This window comes from Cryptomeria japonica, chromosome 4, assembly GCF_030272615.1.
Source record: "Cryptomeria japonica chromosome 4, Sugi_1.0, whole genome shotgun sequence".
Classification (NCBI taxonomy): domain Eukaryota; kingdom Viridiplantae; phylum Streptophyta; class Pinopsida; order Cupressales; family Cupressaceae; genus Cryptomeria; species Cryptomeria japonica.
This window is the reverse complement of record NC_081408.1, coordinates 123,469,923-123,483,269: the sequence shown is the minus strand read 5'-3', so window position 1 is coordinate 123,483,269 and position 13,347 is coordinate 123,469,923.

Genomic DNA, 13,347 nt, shown 5'->3' with positions numbered 1-13,347 from the left:
CAATCAACCTCTTTCCACTAAGAAGCTTTAATATTCTTGCTTTGAACATGAATTGTGCTTTATAACTTTCCACTAAAGTGCTAATTGCATCTTTTGAGAATTCAGGAAAATATTGTACAAATACTTCATCAATAATTTCTTTTTCAATCTTTACAAATTCTTCCCATTTATTCAAAAGAATTGTGTACAAAGAATTTGAAATAACTTTCTCAATTATATCATGAGGTAATCTACTATAATGACATAATTAAGTGATTACCTATTGCACAACTTCTTCTTTCTCTTCTGCAATGAAAGAATCAAAATACTCTTGAACATTTTCAAATATGTTTCTCCCCAATATCTTCATAGTCCTCTCAAAATGACTCTCAGTTTGAACTTAGATAAGTCAATAGGTGCAGTTGCCTTAGGCATTTCCTTGACCTTCTTGGATATTCTGCTGGTTGTTTTTGCCTTCTTTGGTTCTTCATCAGAATCCATTCCCTCAGACTCTAGTTGCAAAATTAATTTTCTACCTCTCTTCTTTGTTTCCTTCTTAATATATACTTTGGGTTCTAGTTCCTTTTTGCTTTGGACGCTCCGGGTAACCCTAGTACTCTTCATTGTTGGAGATGCTTCATCAGATTTTTTATTTTTTCCTTTTGCACTTTTAACAGGTGCAGTACTAGTTTGTGCAGGTGCATCTTGGACTGCCACAATGTCCAATTTTGCCTTCTTTTTGTCTTTAGGTGATGCTAATAGGGTATTAGCATAACTAACCAGTAGATCATAGTTTACCTCATAACTCATGTCTTCCATTTCTTCCTCTCTTGGCTCAATTGCTTGCATCAGGCAAAAATCAATGGTAACATTGAAGATTATATCATTTTCAAAGTGCTCTACCACTTCTTCTGGTAGTCTCATTCTCATGCTCATTTTCTTTTGGAACTCTTTGAAATATGTATTCATGGTAGCAGGGAAAGTATTCATTACAACCTTGATGTTGTTCTTAATTTGTGTTGAGAACGGTGAGTTCTTCGACCACTCAATGTCTCCAATTCTTGATAGAAAGTTCAGAAAATAAAAGAATAATCCAACCAATAGTTGACCAAACTTGAATTTCAAACTGCTATCCTTTTTGACAAATTGCAAATTCAGAAAGAATTGACTCCTGATAGCTTCACAGAGATCATAATTTGCATTATCAACAATCATTCTGTGAGCTGTATGAACTGCTGCTGAAGGAACATGGTTAAGTCTACTAGAGCAAAATACTCAGTAGCCTATTACCATTGCTACTAGTTTTACTACAAGGGTCTTTAATGTTGTTGACAGAAAAAGAACACCCATCAGATGTAGAACCGGTTAGGTTGAAGACAGTATCCTTAGAAATTCTTCTCAACTCAGGTACTTCACCGGTTGAGAAATAACCAGTTACATCCTAAATAGTTTCCTTTGTAATTGTGTGAGTCCTTTCTAAATACATGTTTTCACCATGAAATCGACTCAAAACGATTCGGATATGTACTTCTTTGAAATCTTCAAGAAAATAAGCAGCATTATGAAAACCCTTTTCAAAAACCCTAGCATATTTTGTCTTCATCTTTCCATTTTCATCACAAAGTGATTTCAACTGTGTGTAGATGTATAGAGATCCTAGATCCTCTATCTTACAATCAATATAGCTAGATAAATCTCCTTTGATCAAAACACCGCTTGGGACTTGCGACAATGCATTATACGACACAATTTGTTTTGTCTTAACTACTTCCATAGGCTCAGAGGTAATCATTAACCTTTCTACACTCTTTGAAGTCGATGCGATTATAGATATACAAAATTCAAAGTAGAATATTCAAGGAAAATACCTAGATTCGTACACGTTGCCTCGTTTACCGGTTGAAATCCTAAATGAACACCAGTTTGGCTTTGTGCAACCTTGAATTCAGCTTGATTACACAAATCTCAAATTACTTCAGCAATTTGACAACAAAACAATCTTTCTTAGCTCAATAAGCACTCCAGTTTTCTCTCTCGAATGTGTTAGGGTAAAAATAACAAAGTAAAAACATGCTTTTATCCTTTTACCTACTGCATTAAATGCTCGCCTGTTAGGGTTGCAAACCCTAATTTTACCACTCAAGAAGTAAACCAGTTGATAATATATCAAGAAAAAGTTATCAAAATTACAAACTCAAAATTTTCTTACCACTCATTCATCACAAGGGGTTCGGAGGTGGATTTACCATTTTAGTTCCCCTTAGCCATATGACAAGGCTTAGTTCACCAGTGTAGGGTTCTCTTCACTAGGTGAAGGAGAAATCTCCCCTGTCGATGAGTCATCATTATTTTTCTTCCAAGTGCGGTTCATTTCCTCTTTAACTTCTTCAACACTTACTTCTCCAAGGTCCTGCATTTCCTCTTCCTATTCTTCTTCTACAATTCATAGCAACATGACCAAAGTTATTATAGATGGTGCAAACAGTATTTGTTACCTTTTCCATCTCAAATGGACTAAACAACTTGCAGTGGGGTCTTTGCCAGTTCATGTTTATCCGGTTGTCAAAATTCCTCATCCAGTTTTCATTAGGTCTTGTATGCATATGTGGTACAGGATTATTAGCTCCATATCTACACTCAATAGATCTATGTCCATACATTCCACAAGTGAAACAATGACCTTCAAATTTCTTAGATATAAATCTAGTATTAAAGCTTGTATTCCTGTTAGGTTTGTCTTTGCAGACATTAGCAGTATGAACAGGCTTATGACAAACAAAACAAATAGGTTTATAGGCCTTCTTACCGGTAGGGTTCCTGACCTTAGAAGAAGATTTGTTCTTAGGAATGCAACTCTTGGTACCGGAGGTTTCACCTTTTTCAGATGTGTGAAAACCAAGTCCAGAGATATCACCTTTCATCCTTTGAAACTGAATGTGCTCTTCTAGCAAGATTGAACTTTTGACAAATTTTTACAACTTCTCATTTGTTTTAGTGAGCTGCTTGGTAAGATCTTCATTGTGCTTAGACATATTCTCTCTCAAAGATGATGCTAAATCAAGATCTAACTGCAGATTTTCCTTCTCTTCTCTTTCAAAATTCAAATGCTCAAGCAAGGTAGCATTCTTACGCTTTATCTTGGTAATGTCATGATCTCTTTCCTTGATAAGATCCTTAGCTACTCTTCTAGCTTCCAGTTCTTGACTCATGCGGATAGTAAGACTTTCCAATTCTCTTCTCAGGTTCAATTTCTCACCATTGAGTTTTTCAACCTCCTCAGCCAAAGCATCAATATTGGATTCATCTGAAGAACTACTATCATATATTTCTAATAGTTGTTCAGTAAGCTCTCTCCTTTTGTTTTGAGAAGCTTTCAGTTTGACCCTTAGGGTTTCTATTTCATTTCTACTAGCTTCTAGCTCTCTAGCCATCTCAAGGTAGCTCATATCCCCCATGGTGATTTCAAGACTTCCTTCTAAGCAATTAGGCTTCTCAGAAGTTAGGCTCTGATACCAATTGATGGAATTGAAAAGCACTAGGGGGGGTGAATCAGTGACACCAAAAATAGAACTACTTTAAACACTAACTGGTAAAAGAATTTTACAAAGATTTTAAACACAATCCTTGCAATAAAAAATGATATAACAACACTCACAAAAAGTAAAGCATTCACCATAACACAAGTGTTTGTACGTGGAAAACCCAAATAGGTAAAAACCACAGTGAGATGGAACTCACAAGTTAACTATCTGCAGTAATAGATAACTGACCGGTTAAGGTCTACAAAGTGCTCTGCTAGGAGCGAATCTTGTTAGAGATCCCAAAGCTTGATTAGAAGCTTATACCCTATTAAATGTATTACCCCATTAGGAGTAACCTCAGTGGAGGATTTTTGAATCCAAACTAATGGATCACCCTGTTAAAGGATTTATACATTGAAGCTTGTTAGAGCTTACCCGGTTAGGGGATTTGATTCTGTTGTAATTGTTAGAGAACAACAAGTTTGTTTGATCTGTTCTGAGTAGCACAATACTTGCTTGATCAGATCCTTCTAAAAACATTTAACAATGCTCTTCTGCATACTTTGCAACTTAACTCTTCTTCGCACATAACACTCTTCCACATATATTCTAAATGATTCATTGGGATTTTAATATATAGACCTTAAGTTTCATGTCGGCCTAAGTAAATCAAAACACAATTTCCTAGGTGTAGTGTATCTGGACAAGTGATCATAACTCATCACAAAAATTACTGCCAAAAATTTGTCGATGGCATAACTCATCATGATCTATGGTAACTCATCACAAAAATTACCGAATACTGGTTGGAACAATCAATACCGGTTAGAGTTAACTAATAGACCATTATCCATGAATCTTTTGTCACTATCTCCACTTGATCTCCATCTTGTTCTTCATCTTATCATATCTACAGGTTGTCTCATATGCACATACCGGTTCACACAAAGTACCGGCTAGAGATAACCACTAAGAATACAAGTTGACAGTGTAAACATTCAAAGTTGCACTAGTAGTCAATATAATCATGTGTGTGTGAGTGTTTCGTCAATGACAACATATGAAGAATACATTACAATCATCATCATGCCAACAGAAAAATATTCAAAGGTTAGTATGCTAGCAAATTTGCAAGAATTTATAAAAAGGTGAACTCAATAGTTGTTGGAGATGTACATGTAATAGTAGATCATGATAATTCCATTTTAATATTAAAAATATATTACCCATCATCCATCACATCTTTCTTAATAACAAATCCAAAAGTTGTAACTCAATAGAATACACTCAACACTAGAGAGAGGTATTTACCTTTAGTATAAGGGACATCAAATTACAAAAATATAATATAATGAAGAGGAAAGTAAGATCACAAAATTTTAACACATTTAGTGCTTCCTTGGCTAGATTTAGAAGGGATCTTGGAGCTTGAGTTAGTTTTCCAAACACACATAAAAAAACTTAGGACTAGGAAAATTATAGAGTAATTTATTCTATGGAAGTATTTTCAAATGAAATTTTCCACATAGGAAGATAAATATTTTATGCAAAGGCATTCACAATTGACCAACATCAAGGATACAATTGTGTGAAGAGGGGAGGCATGCTACAACCTTACTCCTATAGGTGCATAGGGTTATGAATAGTTGTTTCGTGGTTGTCTTAACTCTTAATTAAGTTAACTAACTATTAGTAATGTCTTGTATATGTACTTAATTCATTTGGATTATATATGAGGCATAAGTATGGTATGCATAGGAGTTATATGAACTACTTATTATTATAATATTAGGTATTTTGTTCTTATTCAAGGCCATTGGAGGAATCCATCTCAAAGTGAATAAGTTTTTTCACTAAATTACTCTTACTAGTTTGGAAATAACTATTGAGGGTTTCATCCCTATTTATGTATGGTAAAAATTAGATGACTATTATCCATTTTAATGGTCTAGCTCACATTGACTAGCATATTTAATATTTCTTAATGTAAAGCCTTAGCCCAACTAGACTTTATTTTCCTTTTTATATTGTTCATTATTATTGGCCTCAAGGGATTTTAGTGTTCTCTTTCTATCACTTATCATTCTCTTTATGATTAGTAAACAATAATATTCTATTATTCAATAAAAAACATTTTTTTAATAACCAAAGAAGATGAGTATTAACATAAAAGCTTTATGATCTAGCTAAACAAAAGAAGATGAATAAAATCACTAATTATGTAATCATATTCATAACTTTGATAAAGAATAACAAGTGCCAACACTTAGTAACAATAAATACATTCATGTCCTTTTGGTTGTCTTCCACACCAAATAATTTCATCCTACCAACATATAGAGAAAAAAAATGTTTTGTACTAATAATATTCATGTCAACCTCCTTAATTACAAGATATATTTCTCTACTTCTTTTTATATTGAACAAAGCAATTTAAAAATTACAAAATAGAAGCTATGAGAGTAGCTAAGGAAATAGCCAACAGTCTCACTACAAGGGCATCCAAACATATACAAAGTAGACAAAGATTACATAAACTGAATAACAATTTTGTATTGGTTGAGTTTATTATCAAACTAAACTTTATAACTTGCTCTTTAATCTACTCCAGCTAATGCTTAATCTTTACATTGTTCTTGGACAATACTTGGACCTGCAAAAAAAGAAAGGCCACATGAAGAAATATATCTAAGTAAAGTATTAGAGTACCATGACATAATGATAGTTGTTAGAAAACATAACTACACATTTGTTGTTAGTAACATTTTACAACTTACCCATAATTCATATCGAAAAATCAAATGCTTGCCATAGTTCAACAAGATCAATAACTCCTAATTTAAATAAGAACTAGCCAAGATCTTGTCTTGCATGTTACATGTATCCACATAAGATAAATGTTAATGAACATGTGCATTATGCATAATAACAAAAACTATCAATTACCAAGGTCAACTAATATATAGCACAATTGTTATAAAGAAATAAGAATATTAGAAAGTTTGTAAACATTTTTTTTTTTTAGAAAATGATTGTTTATTTAAGTACTTATTAACTCTACAATTCATGAAAAATATATTATTAATGTGAAGATGCATTTTATTAGTATAGCAAAATGGGACTATGTAAATAAAAAATTCTTACCTTTTACCTTAATTTTGAAAACCATTTATACATCAAAATATTAATATTTTAGAATAAACATAATAATAGTGATGTCATTTAATGATAAAATAGTTTTTAACTAATTTATAAAAAATGAGTAAATGAAAATAAGAATAAAACAATCAATAATTTTTTTAATGTATAGTAATGATGTCATTTAATAATAAAATAGTTCTAAACTAGCATATATAAGCCCACTTCAACTGCTCCTAAGCTGACCAAGATTGATGGAAGGTTCAAAATGAGGAAGCACTTGGTTTAATTGGTATTTCAGTGGTTCCTAATTTGTGTGTTCTAATTGGAAATTGTACAAAAGTGTATGAAGCTTGGGAAATTTTAAAAACAAACTTATGATAGCTCAAATGAATCCCGAAAAATTCAGCTTCAAGATCAACTCGAAGATCTCATGTATACGTATTTTAAAACCATGGATGAATTCTTATTAAAGTTTGATTCTATTAATAGTCAATTAACTGGTTTAGGAGTTACACTAGTTGATTTACATTTAATTCATCTTATTCTTAAAAAATGTCTTCCTCGTCAATTTCAACAGTTTATTATGAATATTCATGCTCAACTTGCTATTCATACTTTAACTACTCAATTAACTTATGATATTTTTCATAATTTATTACGTCAAGAGGAAGCTAAATTAATTCAATTTGATACTCTTAAAAATAGTGAACATGCTTTTATGTCTAAATAATAATAATAATAATAATAATAATTTTAGATCCAATAATAATAATCATAATCATAATAATAATCACAAGTCTTCTAATTATCAATCTCATTCTAAATCCTATCATAACAATTATCATAATAATTATGATAACAATTTGCACATAAGAGGGAAGTCTTCAATCTGCAGGTTAGCCAGCTTATGAAATCCCCTTCTCTCTCCAAAGTTCTTGGGCAAATATCTGCATTTCGAATCATTCGCCAAAATCAATAGTCGTAAGTTGGGCATCTTTTGGAGTGATGGATAATCAGTGCACTCCTCTAATGAAAGTTCTGTCAGATTTTCCATTCCACATATCCAACTTGGCACAGAGAAACGTACAATTCTAAGTTTTTGAAGGCCTTTCATAACTTTCATTTTTTCTGGAAACGCTGGAAGACTGGATTCTTCTCTATCACCCTCCGTTGTAGAAATGGCATTCTCTATTCCCAAAAATCTCATCTTGACCAGACTGTCAAGGATACCATCTTCTACACTTTTCAATGTTCGTGCATCTTTTAATGCGAACCTTATTTCAAGGAGATCAATCAAGTTGGCAACATCTTTAATATTTAAAAATCCATTTTCTTCAGTAGACAACCTGATCTCAGTGTCCTCAGACTTGAGAGCTGTGATATTCCCTTGGGCATACGCCACTCAATAAGCTCTGTGCACCAATTTACACAATCTGGATGCGGGGATTCTTAGCTTATTAAAAGATGTGGGCCCGGGCACCTATACTGTCAGGTTAGAGTCTGTCGGTTAAGCCCGGCCCATCAGTTCTACCCCTTCCTTTGAAAAGAGGACGCGGAAAGAGAGGTAGGGACCAGCACTTTAATAATTAATAATTAATAATTAATAAAAGCAAACATGTTATTCGTTTGAAAAAAGATGCGGACTACGTAGACTTCTAAATGTTTTGTAGCATATTCTAGAGGATATTCTAAACGATTTGACATTGCTTTAAGGACAAGTTTGTTGTATTTACAGGTTTAGGGTTGGGGACAACTCATAGGCCACGGGGACTGAGAGCACTCTGTAGACAGGACAAAAATCTTGAATTGACTGATTGGTGATTGGGAAAAAAAGTAGTGGAGAGCTTTCAATATTTATTGGTAATGAACCTTTAGTGGAACAGCTGTCAGTAGGAGGCATGACATGACATTCCTTTAAGAAGATGTTTGTTTTTATTTACAGTTTTATAGTTGGGGACAACTCAGAAGCTATTTCTTCCCACACATCATGAGCCTATCCAGTGCTCGTGACCAGTGAAAAAAAATTTGTACTCCACTCACTTTTTTCCACCACCGACCATTGAAAATATTCCTAATTTTTGTGTGGTATTCATGGCTCAGTAATTAAAGTGTGAGAATTTGAATATAGAATTAAGTATATTTAGTTTGATTATTAATATATATATAAATATTTATTAAGTTTTTCTTAGGAATAGTGAGTATTAGGTTTGTGATTGTATTTTTATTTGAGATGGACAAGCTACTTTTTAAATCAATGGCTCAAAATTCACAATAAGCAATGCAAGACCATTGAGAGCATTTGATCCGTTGATCTTTTTGTAGTCCTTGTTGTCAGATTTCCGTTAGGTTTCATCATTTCTCCTTGCCTTTTTCATTGTTTCTTTTCTGTCATCATTGGCATCTTTAACAAGAAGAGTCAATTTTCTCTATACCGCTTCCGCCTTACATCAATCACTTCTCTTCTGTGCGATGTGTACTATTTCTTTCGTGCGATGTGCTCTATTGTTATTCCGTCACACTCATTTCGTATCTTCCAGTCCGGAATGGAGAAGTTGTGGCTAATTCCAGATATCTGTGAATAGGGCAAGTGGGGTGCCTATGGAGCCACTCATCAACATAAGCAACATGAAAGATGTGAGCATGATTAGGCATAATCCTCACCACATCATCATCCACATATTTCATAAGACATATGGAGCAACAATCCTTCTCAGCCTTGGAACCCCTTTTTTCAAAGTATACCATTTTGGGGTAACTATCCAGGGTTGCCTTTATATCTGTTTTTATTAGCAACATTGTCCCTGCTTGGGCCAAAATAGGAGCTACGGAATAGGGTAGACATCCATCAAAGCATATCAGAAGGGCATATTTTAGTCGGAAATACTCTAGTAGACATGAATGTAAAAATGTGGAAGCATAGACAAGGCATGTGAACGGGCTGAATAGTTTGACAAAATGCCCCAAAAAAATGTGGTCCCATAGAATGCTATGATTGTAGGATATACAGAAAATCCATTTTTAGAAAAATGTTTAGATACTTTCAACCGAATGCAATTAGCAAGTGTAAAGCTTTGCCTATAGGTCCCCAACTTGTGCAAAAATGGGAGCTTTGGAACAGGGTATGGACATCCATCAATAAACAATAGAGGAATTTTGTCACGTGGTGTACCTAAAATTGCCCTCTCAGTCGTGTATGCAAAATGTGTAAAGCTTAGACAAGCCAAGTGAACTGTGTAAATTTAGGGTTAAATAGAAAGCTTTAAAACTTATTACTGTTAGGCTATCACAAATAAGATCATCTTACCTTCTTAATGCTTTGGTAGTCGTCCTTATAGATTTCTTATCTCTAATTACATCACTATTTTGTTCTTGGTTATCTATGTAAGAAAATTGTTATCTACCACTTATTAAGCTCTTTAAAATTTTCGAGTTCAATCTAAACCATCTGATCTTTTAAGACGAATTCAAAAGATAGTTTGGGTCATTCATTTTATTATAAACTATTCATAACTAGCCATTCCTTGTATTTTTTTTTTAATTTAATTTATTTTCATTGTTTTTATTATAGGAGAGGACCCAGTAGTTGTGCACCCTAACTTCGTTCTTCTCAAAATACTACATGAAAATTTCAAATCACTCTGAATTTTTTACAGCAGCTTACTTGGCAAGTCCCCTGCTTATAACTAAGGTTTCAGGGCCAGATCATCAAATATGATGCCACATCAGCATGCTTTTTTCCAAATTGTCTAAAACAACCCAAAAAAACTGAGACCAATAGGTGAGCAAAAGGGCACCAATACTTGTGCAGCTGATGTGGCATCGCACGATTGGTTACTTTTCACAACAAATGGTATATTTTGTTCAATTATTGGTACTTATCATAAAACTATTGGTGCAATATTGTACAAAATTTGGATATTAAATCAACAAGTATGGGGGTATTAAATCAACAACTTCTATCGCAAGAATTGGAACATGCTCAACTACTGGGTCCTTTCTCCTATTTATTTCTATTTTTTTATTTTCTTAAAATTTTGAATTAAATTTAAAGAAAGATAATTATATACATAATTCGCATTTAAATGTGCATTTGTTAGTTTGTATTTGTACAATTCACTCTTAGTAAAAATGACAGAAGTTATTTTTAGTGATCACATATAAAATTCAAAGCTAAGTTATCATAATTTAGACAAAATATGTGTATTCATAAATTAAATATAGATTGATAAATCATGATTCATGCTATATATTTTACCCTTAATTTTATGGAATGATTTTATTGGTCTCAAAAAATTTGAACAATTGAATATAAGTTTTCAACTTTGTCAACCTCTAAGATAAATGCTAGCTATTGAATATCATAATGAGTGATTTGAAGGGGACATGTGAGCAAATGTAAATAAAAAACTCTCTTAACTTTTGGCCTTCTCAATTTATAGAGCATCTAATCATTTCTAAAGAGGTTTGCTATGAATACTATTTATTCCCAAAGATTATAAAAGATTTACTGTATATTGATTAACTTGGTTCTTTTAATTATATGATTCATTTGGTAATTACTTTTGAACTATCCCATAGAATTTAGATTTTAGGTTAACTTATTTAGCCTTCTAATTTCAAAATTCAAGAATGACTATGTCAAATATTGAGATAATTATAGTATTGATACATGTGATGCTTTAGTTGAACCAATGCAAAAGAACTTGTTACAAAAATCTAGGATGCTTTTCTCCCATTGTCATGAGATTTCTATGAATTTTGAACTTAAACAAATTTCTACTAAAATAAAATACTTTTTCAAAATTCTCTATTGATTTTGTAGTTGCAAGACATTATGAGCGATCACCAACTTCTTTAATCAATAGGAGGTCAAGTTTGTTCCTCTTGATTGTTTCAATGAATTTGCATGTGGACCAATTCTTCTTTACAAATTTTTTTTGGCAACTTGTGAAAGAAGGCTAAAGGAAAGAACCCTCAACTCCAGTGCATCCTAACCATGTGATATTCACCATTTAATAGTGCCAATTTAAGCTAATTTAGTTTTATCTATCATTACCTTAGTTTACTTTAGGTTGGATTGTAAATAATGAAAGAGGCTAGCTGATGTGTTAAAAGAGTTGACTCCTCATTAGTATACATTTTTCATAGGGAATTCATAAACCTTTCTTTCACTTTTTCCTCATGAGATGGATACACTTCCCCAATCTTTCCTACATATTAGTTGAGATTTAGAGCATAGGTTTCCATATGATGTGTGGTGTACACAATGTTCCATAATTGTATCATAATGGGTCTAATATCATTTTTCTCAAATCTCAAAGTACGATCACTACTATGAATGCCTTTCTTTTTTATCCAAGCATGCTATCAAGCATCTTATAAATCTCTCAAAGGCATTAAGAGTTTATCTTAACATATCTTATGATTTGTGCAATAGGTGATATAAAGGAGAAATCCTAATTGTAGGTGACATAAATGTGAAAGAGTGAATTCTATTAAAAATAAGAAAAAAAAAATTATGAGTCAAAACATTAATAAATTAATTTTTAAAATTAATAATTTCCTATTTTATTATATAGAATAGATTATGGAATGTCAAGTGAACCCAAAAAACAAAAAAACTTACCCTTTTGTAACTCTTCATATTTGAATGGTTAATAATGTTTGGTCCTAATCAAAGGAAAGATAATGTTTGTTCATAATTAGAGGCAATTCTTAGTCTATTCCACTATGTAAAACTCTTTGGACATTTCATGAATATTATTTTAATTTAATTCTCTACATTAAAAAACAATAATATGTTATGTTAAATTTCCAAAACATGCACAAGTTTTTATATAGAATTATTAATCTATCCCTCAACCCTCCCTCTCTTTATCTTTGACTCTCCTCTCCATACCCCTCTTTCTCCATCTCTATCAATATCTCCTTGTACCCCCCCTCCTCCTCTCTCTCTCTCTCTCTCTCTCTCTCTCTCTCTCTCTCTCTCTCTCTCTCTCTCTCTCTCTCTCTCTCTCTCTCTCTCTCTCTCTCTCCCTTTCTCCCTATATCTTACTCTCTTTCTATCCCTATATATTCGTTTTCCCTCTCTCTCTCTCTCTCTCTCTCTCTATTGCTAACATAACATGACTGTGTTGGTAATGAAGTTTGACTTTTTTCAATACAGAGGTTTTGTTTTCATTGTTCGAATCTCTATATGAAAATGCTCAATTCATTTGAAGCTATCACTTCTCCATTGAGATATTTCTTGCACAAAAAAACATTTTCTAAATCTCCATTGAGACATTTATTGCACAAAAAAATAGCATAATCTAAGTGACCTACTTATTGGTCTCATGTACTAAATGAATTATGTATGCAAAAAAATAGACCAAATTTTTTCCTAATTGACTTCATGTACTACATAAATGTATGCAAAAAATAGACCAAATGTTTTCTTAATTGACCTTTTACACCTATTTGGCATACCCATTGCACACCAAGGTGCAATTGCTAGTTTAATCTTTGTAAGAATGATGTAATGTATGTGGAATTAATATGCAATCATGAGCTATTCATTTTAGTTTGTTGATTTGATTTTTTTTATCTTCTTTTCTAGGATTTTATCTAAAATTACTTGGGGTATCTAATGTTATTTAAATGTATCTTAAGAGATTGACATTGAGTTAACAGAAGATTTTATCTCGATTATTTTGTAAAATTTAAA